Source organism: Equus quagga, chromosome 15, assembly GCF_021613505.1.
Source record: "Equus quagga isolate Etosha38 chromosome 15, UCLA_HA_Equagga_1.0, whole genome shotgun sequence".
Classification (NCBI taxonomy): domain Eukaryota; kingdom Metazoa; phylum Chordata; class Mammalia; order Perissodactyla; family Equidae; genus Equus; species Equus quagga.
The window spans coordinates 38,536,823-38,563,668 of NC_060281.1; the positions used below are offsets into that span (position 1 = coordinate 38,536,823).

General features: G+C 39.4%; 5 non-coding genes across 5 annotated transcripts; all 5 read right to left on the bottom strand.

Moving 5' to 3' along the window:
• Positions 1-341: 341 nt before the first annotated feature.
• TRNAA-AGC (transfer RNA alanine (anticodon AGC)) lies at positions 342-414 on the bottom strand. The gene has a single exon. It is a non-coding gene; the product is annotated as a tRNA-Ala (tRNA).
• An 8,369-nt stretch (positions 415-8,783) lies between these two features.
• On the bottom strand, positions 8,784-8,856 carry TRNAM-CAU (transfer RNA methionine (anticodon CAU)). Its single transcript has one exon. It is a non-coding gene; the product is annotated as a tRNA-Met (tRNA).
• A 6,969-nt stretch (positions 8,857-15,825) lies between these two features.
• On the bottom strand, positions 15,826-15,898 carry TRNAA-AGC (transfer RNA alanine (anticodon AGC)). Its single transcript has one exon. It is a non-coding gene; the product is annotated as a tRNA-Ala (tRNA).
• A 6,698-nt stretch (positions 15,899-22,596) lies between these two features.
• On the bottom strand, positions 22,597-22,669 carry TRNAM-CAU (transfer RNA methionine (anticodon CAU)). Its single transcript has one exon. It is a non-coding gene; the product is annotated as a tRNA-Met (tRNA).
• A 3,122-nt stretch (positions 22,670-25,791) lies between these two features.
• Positions 25,792-25,864, bottom strand: TRNAV-GAC (transfer RNA valine (anticodon GAC)). Its single transcript has one exon. It is a non-coding gene; the product is annotated as a tRNA-Val (tRNA).
• Between the last annotated feature and the right edge of the window lie 982 nt (positions 25,865-26,846).

The window sequence follows — 26,846 nt, forward strand, 5'->3', positions numbered from 1 at the left end:
AGACAACTGGGGCTATATTTACCCCACTCTGTCCTGTACTTCTCAGACCTGTGTCGCCTTTAGGGCCGAACTGCAGGAGAAAGAAGGAGAAAAAGAGTAATGAAGTATGTTCCTTGGAATCACAACTTCTCTCAAGAAACAGAAAAGAATAAACTGAGAGTAGAGCTCCATACTGAAGGCCAGTAAGAGTCAGAGCAACTCTAATTGCCCATATGTCATAAACGAAAGAAGCGTCCAATTTCCTACTGAGTTCAAGGTATCTAATATTTTGCCGTTTCTTTCAATAGTTTGGAAGATTTGAGGTTGTCAGCTGGAGATCCGAAGTGAAAAATAATGAAAATTGGAGAATGTGGGCATCGATCCCACCACCTCTCACATGCTAAGCGAGCGCTCTACCACCTGAGCTAATTCCCCACTGCCCACCCACGTCATTTGCTCCTCCTATTTTTCAGCGCACTCGTCTGCACTTTATTCACTGTTTTGGGCGGCACAAAGTACAGGAAGCGTCATGGCAGTTAATGGGAAACCGGGACTGCACTAACGGAGCACCTTCTCAAAGATGACCTGGGTCCAGAGCGTGGTGGCTACCTATTCCTCTTCGAGGAGAAGGAGAAGAAAGTGGCCATGGGAAAACTAGCACCGACACCATTTCCCATTTCAATTTTATGGACAGAAGAGAACACGTGCCAGTTGGGAGGATTCACCCGGAACCTTCTGTCTAACACAGCGCAGCTATCTCGGAATGATTATCAGTTTCTTCAAAACAAAACAAAAAATGGTTCCCACTGCTCTAACTCTACTCCAGGTACTGTGAATCCGCCCAGAGAATCCTACAGTTCTCATTTTCCACATAAGGAAACTTGTGAAGGATTTACTACCCAAGTCTTCAAGTAACACCATTTATCCAACTAACTCAACCAGTCCTTTGTGCAAAAAGCTCTCATAACCCCCAGTTGCCCTAATTGATAAAAATTGCTTTAGTGATGGTGTTAGAAAAACTTTAGGCACAAGGATTTCAGTAAGAGGAGGAAGGAGAGACTAAATAACATCTTCAAGGTGACAATTTTCCTGATTAATCCGTTGAGAGCTAAACACGCCACCTCCACCCTCCTGACCCCCTTTACTGCCTAATGATTATTCCACAGTAAACATTATCGCCTAGCTTACCATGCATTTTTCTTATTTGCTTTTTGTCTGTTTCCTCCAAGTTCCCCCGACTGGGACATAGCTCCACAAGGGAGGGACTTTTGTGTTTTTTTCACTCTTGAATCACTCCTCCTAAAACAGTCCCAGACAGCGCATGTACTCAAGAAAGACTTGTTAGATGAATAAGTGAATGAATGACTTTCACTTCCTTCACCCCACAATTGCAGATTAGGTGACAAAACATGAAATTGGAAGAGAAATTTCCCCTACTCCCTTCATCAGGTGGAGAGGAAGATCAATGATATAATATAGCTTGTAGTTTCCAGTGTAGTCTAAATTTCTTCACCACTCATTTTGTCAAACCCCGGGAGATGATTTAACCATTCTCAGTGGGGATAGGGCCACACTACAAATGGTTTACTGACGGGGGGAGGGGTGTTGATTGTTTCTATCTTTTGCTTTTTTTTTTTTTTTTTTTGGCTGCTTTAAATCTGTGCTCCATTTTCAATGTCCTCCCCCCCTTTTTTTTTCAGTGTGCTACGTAACCAATGTGATGTTAGACATGAACCCTCTCAAAGATTGGAGCTCCAAACCTTATGAGATTGATATACTGCCAGCTTCACTAACAGAGGAATCCTTTCTGATATGATCATATTCAAAGTAAAACATCAAATTTTATTCTCCAAGTGCAGCTGCTTTATCCTTTTCCAGCATTTAAAGGACACTATCAATGCTACTTGAAAATCACTCCATATGAGCCAATGCTGCCCGGGAAGGATTTCACACCCAGGAAGGGTGGAGTTCACATCTTTCCAGTATTCACTCAGCAGTCCGACGCTCTGGGCTGCTGGGCCTGGGACAAGTGTACCTGTCTTTTGCTGCTTTTTTCTCCTCTTATGTTCCTATGAGCTGCGTTTTCCCTCAGAGCTCACAGTAACTCTTACACTTTTCATGATACTCTATTCAAAAGAAACATAGGTGGTGCCAGTTCACAGTGACTGGGCACAGTGGCTGACTAGTGAATAAATAGTTCTTAAATTTGTCTCCAGTCCTTAATTTTCTCTCTTACTCTATATCTCTATTTGCATCTACATGACTAGAGAAATTCACTCTACAAAAACACAACTGAGCTTATACTAAAAGTCTCCTTGTTTTTTCAGCCTTATGTGCTATTAATTATACAAGAGATTATTTCATATAGTCCAATTGAACTTTGGAAGCAGAACTATGTATTATAATCTGCACTTTCCAGATATGATGGAGGTTAAGATATGTTAAGCAATGTTCCTAAGGTCCCAGAGTTGCTAAGTGGGAAAGCCTGAATAGAGAAGCAGATTTTCAGATTCAAAATGTGAGCTCTTTCTCTGTTCCAGCTCATGATCTCTCTGCGTGTTCTTCTCCACAGTAGCCCACTCAGCCATATACCAATCCATATCTAATTCCCAACTTCCTCTGCATTGGCCCTTTGGGCTTAGACTTCCAAGTCAACCAAGACTCATTCTCCTCCTTCAAACACCACATCCATGACTTGCCAAATACTGAACAGGGTTCTTGTGCATCTCTTTTGAATCTGTCGCTTCCTTCCCATTCATTCAGCTCATATTCATTGGAGAGCTGCTCTGTGCCAGGCACTGCAGTAGGATCATGTGATTCAGAAGGAATCTGATGGCCCCAGACTTCAAGAGATGGAAGGATAACTATGGACAAGGGACCATCTACTTCCAGTTTCACCACTTTCAGTCTCTGTGGCATTTACAGCTAAGTACCTGTTTCTAAAATGTCAGTTTCATTCATGTTACTCTTCTGCACTTTGGTCATTTTTGATTGCTTACTTTGGCATGATCTTGTTTTTCTCTAAAACTTTGGCTCTTCTTTCTAGTACATTGCAATTTTGCTTTGTAAAGTCAATTAGATCCATGGATAGATGATATTATTTAATTCTTCAATGTGTTTACTGATTTATCTACTAGATCTATCAATTAATGAGAGAGGAATGTTGACCACTAAACTAGAGTTGTGAATTTTTCTATTTTTATTTTCAGGTTTATCAGCATTTGTTTAAGAGTTTGAATCTCTTAGTTTCAAGTATTGAGCAGCCTTCTACATGTTGTAGTTTCAAACTCCATTCCATTTTCAAAGCCTTTATGATGCTAATTGGAGATCTCTGGAGTGTCTGCAACTCATTGGCCAGTGTGGGCTCGGACAGTGGGATGTCACTTACTAAAGTCTACGTTATGTTGTTTAGGATCAGAGCCACTTCTTCACAATTTGCAGGGGCGCCCAGGAGTTCACAGACAACCTTATGTGTTTGCTTTCCACATTTGTGTCTTTTCCTACATTTTCTTGTTATTTAGTGCCTGTCATTTCAGTCCACTGAAACTGATAAGAGAGCTAGGGTGCTATTTACCTCTCACTGTCCTGTACTTCTTAGGACTCTCGCATTTTAGGGACAAGCTGCAGGAGAAACAGGGAGAAAAAGAGCAATTGGCATGTCTCCTGGGATCACAGTTCCTTTGAAGAATCACCAAACAAATTATAAATTGAGAATGTATCTCCATACTGAACGCCAGTAAAAGCCGGAGCAGCCCTGTCTTATCCCTGCCCATTGGTCATAAGGGAGAGAAGCGTCCAATTTCTTACTGCATTCCAAATGTCTAATATTTTGTCATTTACTTAATAGGTTGGAAGATTTGAGGTTGTCACTTGGAGATCCGAGGTGGAAATAGTAAAAACTATACAATGTGGGCATTGATCTCACCACCTCTCACATGCTAAGCAAGTGTCCCACCATCTGAGCTAATCTCACACTACCTGCCATGCCCTTTTCCCTACAGCCAATTGAGTCATTTTTTTTCTTTCTTTCTCCTTCAGTTTTTCCTCGTTGCAGTCTTCACTTTTTCATTCACTCTTCTGGGCGGCCCCAAATACAGGAAACGTCAAGGCTAACAATGCGAAACCAGAACTCCACTAGGGGCGCATCTTCTGAAAGATCTCCAGCAGGAGGAACCTAGAGGCTACCCATTCCTTGACAAGAAAAGGAGGAGAAAGTCACCATGGGAAAACCACCATTTCCCATTTCAGATTTTCTGGAACAGAAGAGAACACGTCCCACTTGAGAGGATTCACCCAGAACGGCCTTGCTATGGTAGGACAGCAATCTCTGGATGATCATTTGTATCTTAAAAACAAAACCCAAAAATGACACAAGTGGGATCCTTACAAGTTCCTTTTGGGTGGGTCCTCTTAGAAGAGGGCGGTGGGATGATTTTTTTTCCTGGATTCTTGAAGGCATGAGAAAGATCTCCCTGTTTCTGATTGATTTCAAACCAAACACCTCTCACAGGTTAGGCGAGTGTGATGACCACTACAACATGGAAACTCATGCCTTGAACCACCTTTGGAGATCAGTGTTCCATTCTCACAAAGGTGCATCATGTAGTGATTATATATGTATACCATATCAGAGAACAACAAAAAACACAAAATATAGGCAAGAGCCACAAGAAATAAGAGGAGAGATCATATCAGAGTGAAGGAATAATAAATGGATATTGAGGGGTGCAAATCAGGAGTGAACATAGGATGTAGGAATTTCTGTGTTAAGAAATATACCTGTTTAATTGGAGTGGTGTGTGCGTGTATGTATGTGTTTTTGTGTGCGTGTGAGTGTGTGTGTGTAAAATAGACATGGGGGTAAATAGTAATTGAGGAGACTGGACACGTGAAGATATGTTGGGGAGAAATTTGTGGAGGCCTAAGAACCTTTGAAAAAATTCCAGGCAAATGGCTTACATAATCAAAGTAAAATTTTAGGAAAGAGTTTTAAGTTTGCATGCGAACGACGTTGGAAATGCATAAACTAGAATTGGAAAGAAAAGAAAAGAAGTTATAAAGATATTAAAGGATTGAGGTTATCCTATTAGCTCCAGCGATTAGCAGTAGCATGAGTCTTTCTGCATCTCCAGTGTCCAGCACAAAGCCTGGCACAGGATACATGTTCCATAAACATCTTAGAATGGATGAAGGGAATAGATGAATGAGAAGAAAGAGAAAGATTCTGGAGAGATTGTGCAGGAAAGATCTACAGTATTTCTCAAATCACTGGATGCAGAGAGTTGAGGAAGAAAAAGGAGTCAAAGGTACATTGAAGTCTTGATCCTGTGTGGCAGACACAGAAGAGATTTTGAATTAATATCTGATGAAGGGAAGAATAAATCCACTCATTTATAAGTATGAATGAATGAAGGAATAAACGGGCATGGAGAAAAACAGATGGTGATGACTAGGCACTAGTGTAAAGGAAAAGCTCATATTTTTAATTGGGAAAAAAAATCAGCTTTCCATATCTGGTTTTGCTCCTTACAGCTTTGTGACCGGAGAAAAATATGTCAATTCCTCTGAGTTTCAGTTTCATCTGTAAAATGGGAAAAATATTCAGGTTAGCTGCAAAACTAAATCAAACAACTTGCTTAAAATAAATAAACTCTTAGTATAATTTTTAGCACATGGTGCTGAAAGAGTCTTTGTATGTGGAGTATTGTTTGCCTTTCAGGAAAATACTCTCAAGATCTGATGAGTTAATTTAATGAAAGTCTTTTGTCACCTGCCAATTTACTCATTTCATCTGTAGTAGCAGGCTTCTTGAAGCATAAAAAATAAGGTAGGAATAGAATATATGCATTGCAGTAAGATATGACATTCCAGGCAAAATGGCCTTGTCCAAGCATTCAAGTAGAGTATTTGTAACTGGATTCTTTTTTCATTTCTTTTTAATATTTCTTAGGCTGCGTTCCAAGGCCCCAGTTGTTGTTATCCTTCTCTCAAAGGCTCAGAGAAATAGCAAATGGAAAGAGAAAATCTCTCAGGAACCACTATGGTGCTTTCTCCAGTCTGCAGATGCCTCCTTTCATCCAGGCTTTAAGGGGAAGCAGCAGCACAGTCTGATCTTCAGAGAGCAAACTCTGGACAAGCTAACCTTCGGAAATCCATCTAGGAGTCATTTTGGTAACGTGTAAATAAGAAATGAAACAGCACTTCATCTCCCTTCTACTCCCTAAGAGAAAATCAAGGAGGCAAAGTTGGAATCCTACAAGGAATATTCAGATATGTCACCGTTTTGTCACTGGTACCACAAAGAATAAAATGTTTTCAAGGATATTTTATCCAGAAATAGTTACTATTTTGTCTATACTGTAACCATTCTAGATGTGACTGTCTCCTCTTCCTCCCTCCAGCTTCCAAGCTCATAGAACGTTAAAGATTTCTGCTCTACCTAGTGTAAGAATTCTCACAAGCCACATTAGTGAAATCCACAGGGTTACTTCACTGCCACTGAAGAGGATCCAATTGAGGGAAGAGCGTCTTAAACATGACGTCAGCAAAAACACGGTGAAAACCTACTGTTCCTGTCAGAGAGTATGGAGAAAGCTAGACCTGTTATATCACCATGGTAAAGATCTAGCTCTGAAACAATTTCACTATCTTGAATTTCCAGAAGGCAAGGGAAGGTCCCAGCTGGGTGGGGACACACTTGGAATTTCTGGACTCTCCTGTAGGTCGTGTATCTCACCATAAAAACAAGGTTGCAATTGTTACTTGATTTTGGAAATATGGCCACCTAGGAGGAGGAGGAAAGGCAGCCTCTCTGGGCCTCACATCTTTACCATTATCCCCTCCCACTGTGGCCCAGTTACTGGGTAGGGCTTGGTTCCTCCTCCAATCTTCCAGAGAAAGGAAGTATTGGCATAGGAAGACACTAGTATCCTGGGAAGAGGAAAAGGTATGGAGAGAAGGAGGAAGAATGTTTTTTGAAGAAGAAGATTAGCCCTGAGCTAACTACTGCCAATCCTCCTCTTTTTGCCGAGGAAGCCTGGCCCTGAGCTAACATCTGTGCCCATCTTCCTCTACTTTTTTTATATGTGGGACACCTACCACAGCATGATGCGCCAAGCGGTGCCATGTCCACACCCGGGATCCAAACCAGCGAACCCCGGGCCGCTGAGAAGCAGAGCATGTGAACTTAACTGCTGCACCACAAGGCCAGCCCCAGGAGGAAGAATTTTTAAGAGACCATTGGAAACTGGATACCAGGGCTCTTACTCAACATTTTATTTTAAACAAATTAAGGAATGGTCAGGAAAGATCAAAAAGATCAACAACAAAAACACTAATGCTCTAGGGGTCAGAATCCCTTCTCATTCTAACTATCAGAGTTTTGGTATTTTGAGTCAGAAATAATTGGAAAAGAATCTTCTCCATCATGAAAGACACGACTAGTTTCTTTTTTTCCTTCTTTCTTGAGGTCAATAGACAACAACTCTGGTGCATATGCCTTTCAACTTGTGGATATGAAGGCAAGTTGTTTCTCTCTACCATGGGCATTCTGGTCAGATTCACTGCTTAACCATTTTGATCTCCTGAGCACGCACCTGTGTGCTGAGACTCTGCTATATGCTCAGATTATGCTCTTCCACAGCGGGGCTTCCTGCTTTTCCCAAAGAACACCCAATTCTTTAAGCTTGTTTAGATTTCTTTTCTTACCTAGGAACTATGTAAACACTTAGAGGGAAGACTATTTTTTCCTAGAAGAGAAACCTGGTAGATTCTAACCTCATTGTAAATCCATTCTATCAGTTTCTAATGAGCATCTATGATACAAGCTCAGTGTGAAGGGCAGCATGCCACAGGGAAAAGTCAACCAAAGCAGTCGCTAATGCTTGCTAACCAGTTTCTATTATTCTGACTCTGCTCTAGGTACTCTGAGCGCACCTAGAGAATCCCTCTCTTCTCATTTTCCATATGAAGAAACACGTGAAGGATTTATCGTGTACACTATTCATCCAACTAAGCCCACCTGCCTTATGTACAAAAAAGCTCTCATAACTCCCTGTTGCCTTGATAGGTAAAAATTACTCTAGTCACAGTGTTAGAAAACCTTTGGCTCTATGACTCCAGCAAGTAAGATGGAAGGAGAGACTAGAAAGTGTCTTCAACGTGACAACCTTCCTGACTCTTCCTCTGAAAGCTGAAAGAGTCACCTCCACACTCCAGACCCCCTTTACTACCAAATGAGGACCCCGTAGTAAATATTATCACCTAGTTTATGATGCATTTTTCTGGTTTGCTTCTTGTATATTTCTACCACCCCTCCCAACTGGGATGTAACTCCAGAAGGGAGAGAATTTTTGCATTTTAATCACTCTTGAATTACTGCCCCTAGAACACTCCATTAATAAGATTTGTGCTCAAGAAATATTTGTTGGATGATTAAAAGAATAATGAATTTACACTTCTTCCACACCCTTAACTGTGGTTGGACAACTTTCAGAGAACAAAACTGAAAGAGAAATTTCTCCTGATTTTCCATCTGATGGACAGGAAGAGCCAAAATATAGTATAGCTTGTACTGTCTGGCTAATAAATTTGTTCTCCGCTCATTTTACTCAAAGCACCAGGAAGCCCAACAAAGTACAAAAATGGTTTCACTATCCTGAGGAAATCTTGGATGAGTCTTCAAATGTTTCTCTGGCAGCATTTGCTAATTTTACTTTGTGTTCTTTTTTCAGTGTATTTGACCTATCCTTTTTACCAGTATAACATTAGGGCAGGCCAACTGTAAAAACATGGAAAAATGTCCCTGCCCTCTCTGAGGTTTGAACTCAGGACCTTCAGATTATGAGACTGATGTGCTGCCAACTGCACTAAGAGGGCACATTGTATTGATGTGCTCATGTTTAAATAAATGAATGAAATATTATTTTCCAAGCATCCGTGCTTTTTTATATCCCAACTGAAAGAGTACAATCAATAGTACTTGAAAATCACTCCATATAAAACTTCGATGCACCCAAGAGATTTCACACCCAAGTCCAAATGTTTCCTGTATTCACCGAAGGACAGGACGATCTGGGTTGTAGGACTGGGGACAATAGTGTCTGTCTGTTTTGCTCTTGTGTTCTAATGATGTGGTTTTTCCTACCCTCAGAGATCTCAGTCGATCTTACAGCTTCCATGGTCTCCTTTGATGAAAAGAAACGTAGGAAGTGCCCTGTTAATACCTGTTAGTTCACTGACTGACTGATTGACTAATGGAATGAAGGAATGAGTGAATAAATAGTCGTCAAATTTTTCTACAGTCCATATTTACCTGTCTTAATCTATATCTCTACTTGCATCTACAGGACTGGAGCCATTTTCCTTACAAAAATTACAAACTGGACTTAATAAAAGTTTCCCTGGATTTTTTGAAACTTTTATGCCATTAACTATACTAAGAAATATTTGGAGATTATCTCATATAGTCTAATTTAATTTTGGCAACAAAACTACGTATCATAATCTGCACTTTCCAGTATAGTGGAGGCTCAGACTCATTAGGTAATGTTCATATGGTCCCAGAGCTACTAAATGGCAAAGGCTGAATAGAGAAGTAGATTTTTAGATTCCAAAATGTGAGCTCTTTCTCTGCTCCAGCTCATGATCTCTCTGCATGTTCTTCTCCACGGTAGCCCACTCAGCCGTATACTAAATTTCTAAATCCCAACCTCCTCCGTGTCACGCTTTTGGCCTTAGACCTTCAAGTCAAATTTGATTCATTCTCCTCCTTCAAACACCACATCTATGACTCTCCAAATACTAAAAAATGTTCTTGTGCAACTCTTTCGGATCTATCATTTCCCTTCCATTCGTTTAGTACATAATCATTGGAGAGTTGCTCTGTGCCAGGGACTGCAGTAGGCTCAGGTGATTTAGAAGGAATTCGATGGCCCCAGACATCAAGAGATGGAAGGATAAATACGGAGAAGGGACCATCCACTTCTAGTGTCATAATTTTCAGCCTTTCTGGCGTTTACAGCGAAATACCTATTTCTAAAATATCAGTTTCATTCATGTCACTCTTCTGCACTCTGACCATTCTTGATTTCTTAGTTTTGATAGGATCTTGCTTTTCTCTCAGTCTTTGGCCTTTCTTTCTACCTACATTTTGAGTTTGAGGTATAAAGTCTATAAGATCAATTAGATCCATGGGTGGATGTTGTTGTTTAGTTCTTCAGTGTTGTTTCCCATTTGTTATCTATTAGATCTCTCAATTAATGAGAGAGGAATGTTAATATTTGTAACTGTAACTGAGGATGTTTCTATTTTTCTTTTCAGGTTTATGAGCTTTTTAAAAAGAGTTTTGAAGCTCTACGTTCAGAGGCAAACACATTTAGGACAGTTATTTCCTTAGTGAGCTGACACCTTATAATTATGCACCATCTCACTTTATACATGGAAATCTTCTTTGCTTTGAAATCTACTTTGCTATTAATATATCCACTTCAGCTTTTTTTGATTAAGGCTTGTGTGACGTACCTTTTCCCATATTTTAATTTCAATCTTATGAATAACTCTTAATCTTGTGTATAACTTTTAATCTCACATGTAACTATATTTGAAGTCAGTTTCTTGTAGTCAGCATATTTATTTTTAATATATTCTGATAATTTCTGGTTATTAGTTGATGTGTTTAGATTATTTAAATTTAATATTATTGATAAATTTGCACAGATTTACTATTTAATAATTTTATTAATGGCTTGTTCTCTTTGTTTTTCATTCCTCTTTTGTTCTTTTCCTACCTTCTTTTGGCTTATTTAAACATTGCTAGTAGATAGCCTAGTGATTACTATATACATACTTAACATTTCAACATATACTTAAAATCAGTAAATAATTATTCACATTGAATATAGAAATCTCACCAACATTTAGTCCCTGTATCATAACCCCTTAATATTGTGTATATAGTACTTCTGGATACAATGAAAACTCCATCAGACAATGCTATAATTTTCACTTTCAATCATTAAACATACTTTAAAGAGACCATGAGAAAAATAGTAGTCTATCATATTTACCCAGATATTTCCTATCTCTGCTATTGTTCCTTCATTCCTGGTATTCTAAGTTTCCTTCTGGTATAATTTTTCTTGTCTCAAGAACAGAATTTCTAGCTTTTCTAGAATTTCTGCTAGCAATGGATTTTGTCTATTTACCCTTAAATGAGAATGTGTTTGTTTCACCTTTTTGTCTGAAGGATATTTTGCTCTACTTAGAATTCTGAGTTAACAGGCCTTTTGTTTCAGCATTAATTAATGTTGTGTTATTTCTTTATGACCCCCATGGTTTCTGATGAGAAGTCCCAATCATTCAGATTGTAGTTTCTCTTTTGTTCTCTTCTGGCTGCTTTCCAATAATTTTTTTTTTCTTTTGTTTCCAGGAATTGAATTGTGGTATATGTTACTGTGGATTTATTTGGGTTTATTCTGCTTGAGGTTTGCTGAACTCCTTGAATCTGGCTATGTCTTTTGCCAAATCTGGAAAGTTTTCAGCCATTAATAATCAAATGTTTTTGCTTTCTCTTTTCAAGGGCTTCTTTTTCCTATTCTTTGTGTCTCCAGTGATGTGAACATAAGACCTTTGTTATTTTCCTATTTGTCCCTGAGGCTCTGTTCATCTTTTAAAGTACACTTTTTTCCTCTGTCATTTAGATTGGTTTGTTAGTATCGTTCTATCTTTACATTTACTGACTTTTTCTTAGGCATCCCCTTTTGCTTATGACAACAATCCAGTGTTGTTGTTTATAATTTGGGTTAATACATTTTTCAGTTCTGAAGTTTTGATTTGGATTTATATCTTCCAATTGTGTGATAAGGCTTTCTAACATTCCATTCATTTCAAAGGGTTCTCACCACTAACTCTCAGAACACTGAATATCATTGTTTTAAAGTATTTGTCAGAGGATCACAAGGTCTGTGTCATCTCAGTATTGGTATCTGTTGATTCTCTTTTCCAAGTGATTTAAGATTTTCTTGGTTCTTCACACTCTGAATAATTTTGGATTATAACCTGACCATTTTTATATTATCTTATAAGACTGTGTCTCACTCAAATCTTATGGAGAATATTGCCATTTTTGTTTTTGCAGGCGCTTGACTACCTTGTGTTCAAGTTCCAAGTACTGACCAGCCTTCTATGTGCTGTGGTTTCATGGTCCATTGCATTTTCAAAGCCTTTAGTATAGTATTTGGTGATCTCCAGAGTGTGTGCAACCTGGCAGCCAGTGTTGACTTGGGCAGTGGGCTATCACTTACTTCAGTTTTCAAAGTCTATGTTATGCTTTTAGGATCTGAGCCACTTCTTCACAGCTTTCAAGTGTGTCCAGGAGTTCGGAAACAACTTTATGTGTTTGATTTCCACTGTGTCTTTTCTGATATTTTCTCATTATCTGGGACTCTTATTTCAGTCTACTGGAAGTGACAAGAAAGCTGGGAAGTTATTTTCCTTGCTCTATCTTGCACTTCTCAAGACTGTACCACATTTGGGGCCAAGCTATAGGAGAAAAAGGGAGAAAAAGAGTAATTGGGTATGTTCCTTGGGATCAGAACTCCTCTGAAGAAACAGAAAACAAATTATAAATTGAAAGTAGATTTTCATAATGAACGCCAGTAAGATCCAGAACAATCCTGTGATATTTGCCAATAGGTCATAAACGAGAGAAGTGTCCAAATTCCTACTGCATTCAAAGTATCTAATATCTTGTCATTTATTTCAGTAAGTTGGAAGATCCTAGGTTGTCACCTGGAGATCCGAGGTAGAAATAGCAAAAGCTGGAGAATGTGGGCATCGATCCCACCACCTCTCACATGCTAAGCGAGCGCTCTACCACCCGAGCTAATTCCCCACATCCTAGTTTGTTTGTTTTGTTTCATTGTCAGTTTTTAACATAATGCTTTCCACTTCTTTAATCACTCTCCTGGCAGCCCCAAATACAGGAAATATCAAGGCCATTAATGAAAAAAAAGGGCTCTATTAAGGGTGCATCTTCTAAGAGATGATCCAGAGCAACAGCACAGTGGCTATCTAGTCCTCTGCTAGGGAAAGGAGGAGAAAATCACCGTGGGAAAACTCTAGCACCAACACCACTTCCCATTTCAAATTTTCTGGGACAGAGGTGAACAAGGACCAGTTGGGAGAACTCAGCCAAAACACCCAGCTAATGTAGTACAGCTATCTCGGGATGGTTGTCTATTTCTTAAAACAAAACAGAACAAAACAAAATAAAAATAACAACACAAGTGGGATTATCACTTGTTCCTTTTAGGTGGGGCTTCTTAGAAGGAGTCAATGAGGTGATTTCCCAGGATCCTGGAAAGCAGAACAAGCATTAACTGTTTCTGCTTGGGTTGTAACCTAGGACCTCCCACCTGTAGATGAGCATGACGACCACTTCACTACAGAAACTCCCACTTTAGACCTACCTCGAGACATATATATTCCATTCTTTTTAAGGCGTGTCATATAGTGATTACATATCCACGCCCTACGAAAGAACAGCAAAAACTACGAAACATTACAGGCAAGAGCCATAGGAAATAAGAGAGATCGTATTGTAGTGAAGAAATAAACTATGTATATTGAGGAGTGCAGATGAAGAGTGAACATATAGGGGAAGGAACAGGCATGGATATAAAAAATACTGTGTTAAGAAATACACTTCTTCAATTGTAGTGATGTGTGTGTGTGCACGCATGCTCACGTGTGCGTGTAAAATAGACATGGAGAAAAATAGAGATTGAAAGCCAGGACACATAGAGATATGTTGGGAAGGATATTGTGGAGGCTTAAAACCCTTTGAAAAAATTCAAAACAGATGGCTTACAGAATCAAAGTAAAATGTTAGAAAAGGGTTCTTATTTTGAATGCCAAAGAGGTTGGAAATGGGTAAACTAGAATTGGAGAGAAAGGAAAAGAAGTTACAAAGATATTAAAGGATTAATGTGCATCACGTTAGCTTCTGTGATTAGCACTAGCATGAGTCTTTCTGTATCTTCAGTGCCTCGTACACAGCCTGGCACAGGATATATCTTCCATAAACATCACAGAATGGATAAGGGCTAGATGAATGAGAAGAAGAATGCAGAAGAGGTTGACTTCATGGCAGCTTACTTCTTCAAAGCCAGCAATGGAGGGAAGTCCTAGTCTTTCTTCTAATGTATTTCACCTGATTAAACCATGCCCACCTAGGATAGTCTCCCATTTGATTACTTCAAAATCAACCAATTTGGGACCTTAATTACATCTTCAAATCCCTTCACCTTTGCCATTTTCTATTGGCTGGAAGCAAGTCACAGTCCTACTCATACTCAAGGGGAGGGCATTACACAAGAGAATGGACACCAGGAGGTAGAGATCATTTGAGGTCACCTTAGGGTTTGTCTATCTCACACAGAGGAACATGCTCTTCTCACAGGGATAGATTTTCCTGGGCTTGAACTGAGTCAGTTGGGATCCAAAACATGTTGCTCATGGTTACACTTTCAAATTCTGTTCATTTGATGACTCCTTGTGTGTCCGTTTCTTTATGTGAGGGTCACATATTAAATAATAGCAATTAGTGGCATTTCTCTTGTCTTTCAGAGCTTACGAATTACTTTCTTTCCATTAGTTCACTAATTGTTTCAACAATGCTAAGAATTAACTAATCTTTTCAATTATAAAACAATGAATAAACAGAAGCCTGTATTGAAAAGGAACAAACACAGTGAATGTTGAGTCCAGGAACAGTGTCCATGTTATAAGACTCTTTCTGGGATAACGCTCTTCCTCTGTATCTTTCTATAAGTGGGAGAGAGTTAAGGAGAAAGTTTGTGGAAGTGGGGATTCAATAATGTCTTAGAAAGGAAAGAAGGAAAGAAGAAAAGAAGAAAGAAAAGAAGACTTTTCTAAGGAAAAATCTTATAAGAAAAAGATGTGATTTTGAAAGGCAGAAAAAGAAATAAACCTTGGAATCATCATAAGTTATCATAGCCAAATGACTCATCAAATGTTACCCATCCATCGTGACTTAGTCAGGAATCAGTGGAGTCCACATTACACCCCAGAGCTTCCACCAATGATAGCTACTCCCAATAAAAGGAGAAGCTGAGGGACACACATCTAGAGATGCAGAAAGAAAGATGGAGGCAGAGGCTAGAAGAGAGTGGAGTCTCCATCTCTATCTTTTCAGGTTTATCAGCTTTTGTCTATGAGTTTTGAAACTCCAAGTTCCAAGTACTGACCAGCCTTCTATGTGTAGTAGTTTCAAAGTCGATTCCATTTTCAAAGCCTTTACCATACTATTTGGAGATCTCTGGTGTGTATGCAACCCAGTGGCCAGTGTGGGCTTGGGCAGTGGATTGTAGGTTACTTCGTGTTTCAAAGTCTATGGCATGTTGTTTAGGATCAGAGACATTTCTTCACAATTCTCAGGCACATCGAGGAGTTCACAAACAACTTTGTTGTTTGCTTTTCACAGTGTCTTTTCCAATGTTTTCTGGTTACCTGTAGCTCCCTCTTTCAGTCCACTGATAAGAAAGCTGGGGCATTATTTACCCCATGCTGTCCTCAGGACTGTGCTGCATTTAGGGCCAATCTGCAGACGAAAAAGGGAGAAAAAGAGCAATTGGGTATGTCTCTTGGGATCACAGCCCCTCTGAAGAAACAGAAAACGAATTATAAATCGAGAGTAGGTCAATTACTGAATGCCAGGGAAAGCCAGAGCAGCCCTTTCTCATCCTTGCCTATTGGTGGTCATAAACGAGACTAGGGTCCAAATTCCCTAAGATTTTGGGGATCAGAGGACTAAATAGGATAACTTGGAGAATGTGGGCATCGATCCCACCACCTCTCACATGCTAAGCGAGCGCTCTACCACCTGAGCTAATTCCCCATGGCCTGCTGTTCCTTTTTCCCTAATGCCTCCTTAGCCTTTTTTTTTTCTTTGTTTCTCCAGTTTTTCAGTGTACCAGTCTCCACTTTTTGATTTCTGGGCAGCCCCAAATACAGGAAATGTCAAGGCCATTAATACAAATCCAGGACTCTACTAAGGGCACATCTTCTCAAAGAAGACTCGAGGCAAGACCACAGTGGCTATCTATTCCTCTGTGAGCAAAAGGAGGAGGAAGTCGCCATGGGAAAACTCTAGCACTGACACCATTTCCCATTTCAAATTTTCATGGACAGTAGAGAACATGTCCCACTTGAGCGAACTCATTCAGAACAGCCTTGCTAATGTAGCACAGCAATCTCCAGATGATTACTTGCTTTTAAAACAAAACCAAGAGACAGTGACACAAATGGGATTATCACTAATTATTTTAACGTGGGGCCTCCTAGAAGAAGGTGGTATGGTGATTTCTCCTGGATTCTGGAAGGCATAAAGAAAGGGCTCCTTGTTTTGCTTGGTTTCGAATCCAGGACCTCTCCTGTGTTAGACTAGTGTGATGATCACTACACTTCAGAAACTCAAGGTTGGCTTAAGTCTAGAGATAAATGCTCCTTTCCTGGGAAGGAGCGTCATTTAGCAATTACATATCCACACCGCTTGAGAACAGCAATAAATAGAAAATATTACAGACAAGAGCCATGGGAAATAAGAGGCGAGATCATATTAGAGTGAAGGAATAAAACATGGAAACTGAGGGGTGCAGATGAGAACCGAACATAAGATGGAGTGAACACAGGATATGGGAATTCCTGTGTTAAGAAATATACCTGTTCAACTGGAGTGGTGTGTGCGTGTGTGTGTGTAAAATAGACATGCATGTAAATAATAATTTAAAAGCATAGACACATGGAGATATGTTGAGGAGAACATTGTGGAGGCTTAATAACCTTTGAAAAAAATCCAAACAGATGGCATACATAATCAAAGTAAATTTTAGGAGACAGTTTTAATTTTGAATGCCTAAGAACTTGGAAATGGGTAAACAAGAATTATAAAGAAAGGAAAAGAAGTTATAGAGATGCTAAAAGATTGAAGTGTATCCTGTTAGCTCCTAAGATTAGCAGTAGCATGAGACTGCATCTCCAGTGGCCAATACGCAGCCTGGCACAGGATACGTCTTCCATAATCATAGAATGGATAAAGGAATAGATAAATGAGAAAAAAGAAAAGATTCTAGAGAGGTTGTGCAGGAAAGATATACGGCATTTGTCAAAAGACTGGACGTGGAGATTTGGGGGAGAAAAAAAGAGTCAAAGGCACTTAGAAATCTTAAACCCAGGTGGCAGACACAGAAGTGATTTTTGATATAATATCTGATGAAAGGAAGAATAAATTCACTCATTTATAAGCATTTGTTTATGAATGAGTGAGTGAATGAATGAATCAACTGGCATGTAGAAAAACAGATCGTGAGGCTATGAACTCGGTTAAAGGAGAAGCTTACATTTTTAATTTGAAAAAATCTGCTTTCCACATCTGATTTTGCTCCTTACAGACTTGTGACTTGAGAAAAATGTTTCAGTTCCTCTGAGCTTCAGGCTTATCCATAAAACGAGAAAAATGACATTTAGGATAGCTGCAAAGCTAAATCAAACAACTTACATACAATTAATAAACCCTTAGTACAATTTCAGTCATATGGTGCTGAAAGAGCCCTTGTATGTAGAGTATTGTTTGCCTCTCCGGAAACTGCTATCAAGATCTGATGAGAAAATTTAGTGAAGGTCTTTTGCCACCTGCCGATTTGCTCATTTCATCTGTGATAACAGGCTTCTTGGGGCATAAAAAGGAAGGTAGGAATGGAATATATTCATTGCAGTAAGATAGGACTTTCCAGGCAAAATGACTTTGTGCAAACATTCGAGTAGAGTATTTGTAAGTGGATTCTTTTTTCATTCCTTTTTAATCTTTCTTAGGCTGTATTCCAAGGCCCCAGTTATTGTTATCCTTCTCTCAAAGGCTCAGAGAGATAACAAATGGAAAGACAGAATCTCTAGGAACCACTATGGTGCATTCCCCAGCCTGCAGATGCCTCCTTTCATCCAGGCTTTAAGGGGAAGCAGCAGCACGGTCTGATCTTCAGAGAGAACGCTCTGGACAAGCTAACCTTCGGAAATCCATCTGGGGGTCACTATAGTAACATGTAAATAAGAAATGAAACAGCACTTCATCTCCCTTCCACTCCCTAAGAGAAAATCAAGGAGGCAAAGTTGGAATCCTACAACCCATAATCAGATATGTCATCATTTTGGTGACTGGTCCACAAAGAGCAAAGTGTTTTCAAGGATACTTTATCCTGAAAGGGCTACTGCTCTGTCTACACTGTCACGATTCTGGATGTGACTACTATCTCTCCATCCTCTGTCTAGCTTCTGAGCTCACAGAATGTTAGAGATTTCTGCTCTATCTAGTGTAAGAATTCTCACAGGTCTCATTAGTCAAATCCTCCAGCCCTCTGCATCCTGGTACTCTCCTGAATAAGCCGAAGATAGAGGGGCTATTTCAGGGCTTCATGTTATAGAACAGAAAAAAAGTGGAAATTAAGGATCTGTGCAGAAGAAAACGGTTAAAAGAAAATGTATGCAAAAGAAACCACGCTTCGAAATCTGTTCTAGTTTTCACCCAATGTTCAAATGGTTATTAGCTGTGATTGGGTTATAAGGGGAGTCCTAAACATTTGTGGTCCCTTAAATCTTCATTTGTTATTCCCTAATTATAAAATAGAAAATTCTGATTGGGGAAAATAAAAATTATACATTATAAACAAATTGCCATTCATCAGTAAAATTCAAAACATTGGATAAGGAACAAAGAAAGAGAAATAAATTGGCAGATGCAGAGGTTAACATTTTGCAAATAAAATAGAATGGTTTATTGAACTATTAATTTGTATTTGATCTGCTTATTCCCTATCCCTACCTATTACCTGCATTTCAAATTAGAAACCATATTTTACGGCTTAACTCTAGGCAATGAGGATATAGTGAGGTTGAAACAGTGATTTGAGTCTGAAGAATCTCATATTTTAGAGAAGAGATAGAAAATTTAGAAAGAAAAACTTCCTAAGACACCTTCTAAAGCACACAGTGATTATGAGGAAGATGGAATAAGTTGATGTGGTAATACTGAGTATATGGTTTTCACAAGGGAAGTGGTCTCTGTAGCAAAGTGACATTTGATTTGGGGACTGAGTTCCAAGAAGTAGACATCTTACTAAGTCTGAGCCAAGATTAGAAGACATATTAGTCAACAGTTGGCAGCTGAAGAAAGGGTCTCTGTAGACAGCTAGAAAACTAGCCCACACAGAGCCTGGTTACCAGATATGCACAGCAGAGCCAAAACATAAGAAATTTCTCAGCTCATTTCAAAGTCATGCACCACTGGCCTAACCAAAAGTTGAGTTTGCTGAAGGACAACCCATTCACAGTGTCTCAAAGCACATCATCCATAGGACTTTTCACGTCTGAAGGAGCTTTAGCTCAGGTTAAAAGAGAGGAAATAATTTCAGTGAATAGCAAAATGCAAGGACTTTTCTCCAGCTCAGCATGGCAGAATCACGACCCTCTTTCTCTTCATGTTTTTTCGGCCTCATCAGGTTCTGATCACTAATGAGAATAAAATACATTCCCAACATTGCCTACTGGGATATTTTCCATATTTTAATCAGATTATAACTGCCTCTGAAAAGAGAAGAAATTCTACCTTGGGTCCTATGTGTAGAAATTAAATACCACCTGGTTGTTTCATAATTTTTCAGACATTTCTAAACATTTTGATCTGTGCTGTCATTGCAAGTACTGTGATGTTTGGGTCCCAGCAGGATAGGTAAGTGATCTCCATAAGAAAGAACTAAAGGAAGGTTGTGCTCCTCTTCTTTTGGGAGGGTTCTCTAAGAATTCCTCTGCTTTTACGATCTTCTGTTTTTCTAACAGTCTGGGTCTTTACGATCTCCTTCTAGATAATGCTACTCAGAGACCTCCGACTCACAAATTGTCCTGTACATCTTGTCTCTGTAGGTGTGCCTCACCAGATTTCCATGTTTATTCCCAGGCTAAATGACCCCAAAAATCCCAATTCAAAGTAGTGGAGAGGTCTACCTTTTACCATGATTATTCTGTCTACAAAACAGGAGTGGATGGTCCACCTGCTCACTAGACAAAAACTAGAATTTTAGATGAAAATGCCCAGCACACCCCATATAGATGACACTCACTCTCTCCACAGCATTTTTCTGGATTTCCTCCCTGTCTATAGCCCGTTGACAAGAAGTATTGGTCAAACACTGAACTCTCTCTGCAGTGTTGTCTGTGAAATAAAAAAAGAAACAGAAATGTATATGCTATTTTTTAAAGAGGGCCAACATTTCCTGGAATTGAGTTCAGGAGAGGAGATGTGAGGATTGGAGGTACGTCTCAAGAAGAAATGAAGATGTAAAACTGGAGAATACAGTTGTCTTTTAGATTTGCTCCAAGTGCAAGGCAGGAGTGCTAATATTTGACCTAATTCCCATACTCTAACCCTCTTTTGGTCTGTGGTCATTCTAGACGTGTGCCCTGACCGGGTGTATAGGTCTAACCCTGTACTACAGGGTTACTTCACTGCCGTTGAAGAGGATTCAACTGAGGGAAGAGCATCTCAAACATGAAATAAGCAAAAGCACAGTGAATTCTTCTCTTTCTGTCAGGGAATGTGGAGAAAGCAAGACCTATAGTATGTTGCCATGCGAATCATTTAGCTCTGAAACAATTTCACTATCTTGAATTGCCAGAAGGCAAGTGAAGTTCCCAGCTGGGTTGGGATGCACTTGCAATTTCGGAACTCTCTCGCATGTTATGTACCTCACTATAAATCATGGTTGCAACTGTTACCTGATTTTGGAAATATGGCCACCTAGGAAGAGGAGGAGTGGCAGCCTCTCTGGGCCTCACATCTGTACCATTATCCCCTCCAAGTGTGGCCCAGGTCGCTGGGTAGGGCTTGATTCCACCTCCATTCTTCCAGAGCAGATAGCATTGGCTTAGTAAGACACTAGAATCCTGGGACAAGGATAAGTTAGTGAGAGGAGGAGGAAGAATTTTAAAAGGATGTTTGGAAACCGGAACTCAGGTCTTTTACTCAGCATTTAATTTTGAAGAAATTAAGGAGTGGTCAGGAAAGATCAACAACAAAAACACTGATGCTCTACGGGTCAGAATCCCTTCTCAGTCTAACTATCTGTCAGAAATTTTGAGATTTTGAGTCAGAAATAATGGGAAAAGTCTTTCTCAATTATGAAAGACAGAATAAGTTTCTTTCCTTCCTTCTTTTTGAGGCCAGTAGACAACAACTCTGGCACATATGCCTTTCAAATCGTGGGTATGAAACCAAGTTGTTTCTCTCAACCATGGACCTTCTGGTCAGATTCACTGCTTAACCATTTTGGTCTCCTGAGCACTCACCTGTGTACTCAGACTCTGCCATACGCTCAGATTCTGCTCTTCCACAGCGGGACTTCCTGCTTTCCCCAGAGAACACTCAATTTTTCAAGCTAGGATAGTGTTCTTTTCTTACACAGGCACTATGAGAAACTTTAAAGGAAGGTTATTTTTTTCCTAGAAGAGAACCCTGGTGCATTCTACCTCAATCTGTAAATCCATTTTGTAAGCTTCTAATGTACACTGTGATACAAGCTCTGTGTAAGAGGCCAGCATTCCACAGGGAAAAGGCAACCAAAGGAGTAGCTAATACTTACTACTCAGTTCCTATTACTGTGACTCTGCTCTAGGTGCTGAGAATCCACCTAGAGAATCCCTTAGTTCTCATTTTCCATATGAAGAAACAGGTGAAGGATTTATCAGGTACCACTGTTCATCCAACTAAGCCCACCATATGTCCAAAAAGCTCTCATAATCCCCAGTTGCCTTGATAAATAAAAATTAATGACAGTGTTAGAAAACCTTTGGGCACAAGACTTCATCAAGTGAGAAGGATGGAGAGACTAGAAGGTATCTTCAAGGTGACAACTTTCTTCATTCTTTCCCTGAAAGCTGAATGTGCCACCTCCACACTCCAGACCCCCTTTACTGCCTAATGATTAGCCCATAGTAAACATCATCACTTAGCTTATTATGCATTATTCTTATTTGCTTCTTTTCTGTTTCTCTCACTCCTCTCAACTGGGATGTAGCTCCAGGAGGGAGAGAATTTCTGAATTTTAATCATTCTTGAATTACTGTATCCAGAACACCCCATTAATAAGATACAGATGAAGGAAATATTTGTTGGATGATTAAAAGAATCAATGGTTTTACACTTCTTCCACCCCTTAAGTGTGGTTGGGCAACATTCAGAGACAAAGTTGGAAGAGAAATTTCTCCTGATGTTTCATCTGATGGAGAGGAAGAAAAAATATAGTATAGCTTGTAGTTTCTGGTGTAATGTAAATCTCTTCTCTGCTCATTCTACTCAAAGCACCTGGAATCCCAACAAAGTACAAAACTGATTTCACTATCCTCATCAAATGTTGTATCAGTCTTCGAATCCTCATCCAGCTGCATTTGTTAATTTTATTATGTGTTGTTTTTCTTAATGCACCTGAAATATCCTTTATTTTTATCAAGATAATATTAGTCCAGTCCAAGTGTGACGACAGGAAAAAGACCTGCCCTCTCTGAGGTTTGAACTCAGGACCTTCAGATTATGAGACTGATGCGCTGCCTACTGCGCTAAGAGGGCAACTTGAAGTTTCTCTGTATTTAATGGAAAACATATTCATGCTTTATCAATTCCAAATCTTTAAAGAATACAATCAATGCTACTTGAAAATAACTCCATAGAGACCAGTGCTGCACCCAAAGAACTTCTCGCCCAAGAGCTATGGAGTGTGTCCATGGCTTTTTGGCATTCACTCAATGATGGGACCACGTGGACTGTGGGACTGGGGATAATAGTGCTTGTCTTTTTTGATCTTGTGTTCTAATGATGTGGTTTTTTTCCTGCCATCAGAGATCTCAGTCAATCTGACAGCTTCCATGGTCTTCTTTGTTAAAGAAACATAGGAAGTGCCCAGTTAACACGTATTAGTTCACTGACTGACTGACTGAATAAATGAATGAATGAGCAATTAAATAGTCCTTAAATTTGTCTACAGTCCCCACTTTTGCCTTACTCTATATCTCTACTTGCATCTACAGGACTGGAGACATTTTCCCTACAAAAACCACAGACTGAACTTAATAAAAGTCTTCCCAGACTTTTTTAGCCTGATGTGCCACTAATTATACTAAGAGATTTGTGGAGATTATATCATAAAGTCCAACTGAATTTTGAAAACAAAACTATGTATCATAATCTGCCCTTTCCAGTGTAATGGAGGCTCAGACTCATTAGGTAATGTTCCTACGGTCCCAGAGCTGCTAGGTAGCAAAGCCTGAATAGAGAAGCAGATTTTTAGATTCCGAAAGGTGAGCTCTTTCTCTGCTCCAGCTCATGATCTCTCTGCCTGTTCTTCTTCACAGTAGCCCACTCAGCCATACACCAAATATCCAATTTCCAACCTCCTCTGTGCCAGCCTTCCGGACTTTGATTTCCAAGTGCAATTTGACTCATTCTCCTCCTTCAAACACCACATCTATGACTTCCCAAATACTGAACAGTGTTCTTGTGCAACCCTTTTGAATCTATCATCTCCCTTTGATTCATTCAGTACATATTCACTGAAGAACTGCAATTGTGCCAGGCACTTTAAGAAACTCAGGTGAGTCCGAAGGAATCTGATAGCCTCGGACTTCAAGAGATTGAAGGATTAATATGGACAAGGGACCATCCACTTAGTCCCTGTCAGTCTCCCTAGCATTGACAACTAAATACCTGTTTCTGAAATACCAGCTTCATTCATGTCACTCTTCTGCACTCTGACCATTCTTGATTTCTTAGTTTTGATATGATCTTGCTTTTCTCTCAGTCTTTGGCACTTCTTTCTACCTGCTCTATAAGGTATATTTTGCTCTATGAAGTCAATTAGATCCATGGTTGGTGATGGTGCTTAGTTCTTCAATGTGTTTTCCCATTTGTTATCTACGAGATTTATCAGCTAATGAGAGAGGAGTGGTAACATCAGCACCTCTAATTGTGGATTTTTCTATTTTTATTTTCAGATTTATCAGCTTTTATAAATGGATTTTGAAGATCTGTATCCAGAGGCACGCACATATAGGACAGTTATTTCTTTGATGAGCTGATGCTTTATAATTATGTAACATCTCACATTATATGTGGAAATTTTCTTTGCTTTAAAATCTACTTTGTCTGATGTTAATATATCCACTTTAGCTTATTTTGATTAATGCTTGTGTGCTGTATCTTTTAGCATTCTTTACTTTCAATCTTGTATATAACTTTTAATCTCTCATGTAACTGTATTTGAAGTGAGTTTCTAACAGCATATTTATTTTTAACACATCCTGAGAATATTTAATGATTATGTGTTTAGATTATTTTCATTTAATATTAAGTGTGCATATATGTTTATTATTTAGTGATTTATTAATGGTTTCTCCTTTTGTTTTTCACTTTGTTTCTCTTCCCACCTGCTATTGGCTTCTTTAAACATCCACAGTAGGTGGTCTAGTGATTAGACATACTTAAAATTTCGCAACTTAGAATCAGTAAATTACCATTCATGTTGAATATAGAAACCTCACTACCATTTAGTCCTTTTAACAAAGCCTTTACTATACTACTTGCAGATCTCTGGAGTGTGTGCAATCCAGTGCCTGGTATTGACTTGGGCAGTGGGCTATCACTTAGTTTAGTTTTCAAAGACTATGGTGTGTTGCATAGGATCAGAGCCACTTATTCACAATTCGCAGGTGTGTCCAGGAGATCACAGACAACTTTATGTGTTTGCATTCTACAGTGCCTGTTCTGACATTCTCCAGTTACCTGAGGCTCTACGTTTCAGTCCATTGACAAGAAGGCAAGGGGTTACTTACCCTGTACTCTTCTGCATTTCTCAGGACTGTACCATTTTAGGGACAAGCTGCAGGAGAAACAGGGAGAAAAAGAGCAATTGGATATGTCCATTGGGATCACAGTTCCTCTGAAGAAGTGGAAAACAAATTATAAATTGAAAGTAGACGCTCATAGTGAATGCCAGTAAAGGCTGGAGCAGCCCTGTCTTATCCCTGCCCACTGGTCATAAACGAGAGAAGCATCCAATTTCCTACTGCACTCAAAGTGTCTAATATTTTGTCATTTATTTCAATAGGTGGGAAGGTTTGAGGTTGTTACCTAGAGGTCTGAGGTGGAAATAGTAAAAGCTGGAGAATGTGGGCACCAATCCCACCACCTCTCACATGCTAAGTGAGCCCTCTAACACCCCACACCTTGCTTATTGTCTTTTGTTTTCTCCCATGTTTCAGTGTACTGCTCTCCACTTCATTATTCAATCTTCTGGACAGCTCAAAGTACAGGAAATGTCAAGGCCGTTGATGGGAAATCAGGACTCTACTAAAGTCACGTCTTCTCAAAGATGACCCAGGGAAGAGCACGGTGGCTACCTATTCCTCTGAAAGGGAAAGGAGGCGAAAGCCCATGGGAAAACTGTAGTGCCACCACCATCTCCCATTCCAAATTTTCTGGGACAGAAGAGAACACGTCTAAGTTGGGAGGACCGATCCAGAACAGCCTTGCTAATGTAACAAAGCAATCTCTTGATTATTATCTGCTTTTGAAAAAGAAACCAAAAAACACCACCACACATGGGATTATCTCTAGTTCTTTTTACGTGAGGGCTTCTAGAAGAAGGAGGTGTGATGATTTCTTCTGAATCCTCAAAGGCATAAGAAAGCACTCCCTGTTTCCGCTTGGTTTTGAACCAAGGACCTCTCGCATGTCAGGCGAGTGTGATGACCATTACACTACGGAAACACACTCTGTGACACTTTCCTGTGAGAGCATGTTAGTGAGAGACTTTATATACACACCGTATCAGAGAACAGCAAACAATACAAAGTACTATAGGTATGAGCCATAGGAAATAAGAGGTGAAACCATTTCAGAGTGAAGGAATAAAAAACGGACATTGAGGGGTGCAGAGGAGAAGCGAACATAGGATGGAGTGAACATAGGACACAGGAATTCCTGAGTTAAGAAATATACCTGTTCAATTGGAGTGGTGTGTGTATGTGTGTGTGTGTTTGTGTGTGTAAAATAGACTGGAGGGAAATAGTAATTGAAAAGCTTGGACACATGGAGACTATTGTGGAGGCTTAAGAACCTTTCAAAAAATTCCAGGGAAATGGCTTACATGATCAAAGTAAAATTTTAGGAAAGCGTTTTAATTTTGAATGCCAAGAGCTTGGAAATGAGTAAACTAGAATTGGAGAGAAAGGAAAAGAAGTTATAACAACGCTAAAGGACTGAGGTGCATCCTCTTAGCTCCTGAGATCAGCAGAAGCATGAGTCTTTCTGCATCTCCAGTATCCAGTACACTGCCTGGCACAGGATACGTCTTCCATAAACGTCACAGAATGGATAAAGGAATAGATAAATCAGAAGAAAGAGAAAGATTTAAGAAAGGTTGTGCAGGAAAGATATACAGCATTTGTCAAGAGACTGGGTGTAGAGATTTGAGGGAGAAAAAGGAGTCGAAGGCACTTAGAAGTCTTAAACCTCAGTGGCAGACACAGAAGAGATTTTTTAATCAATCTCTGATGAAGGGAAGAATAAATCCACTCATTTATAAGTATTTGTTATATGATTGAATGAGTGAATGAAGGAATAAACTGGCATGGAGAAAAAGTGAGACTATGAACTTGGTTAAAGGACAAGCTCATATTTTTAATTTAGAAAAAATTCACTTTTGTCTATCTGGTTTTGCTCCTTACAGCCTATGACCTGAGAAAAATGT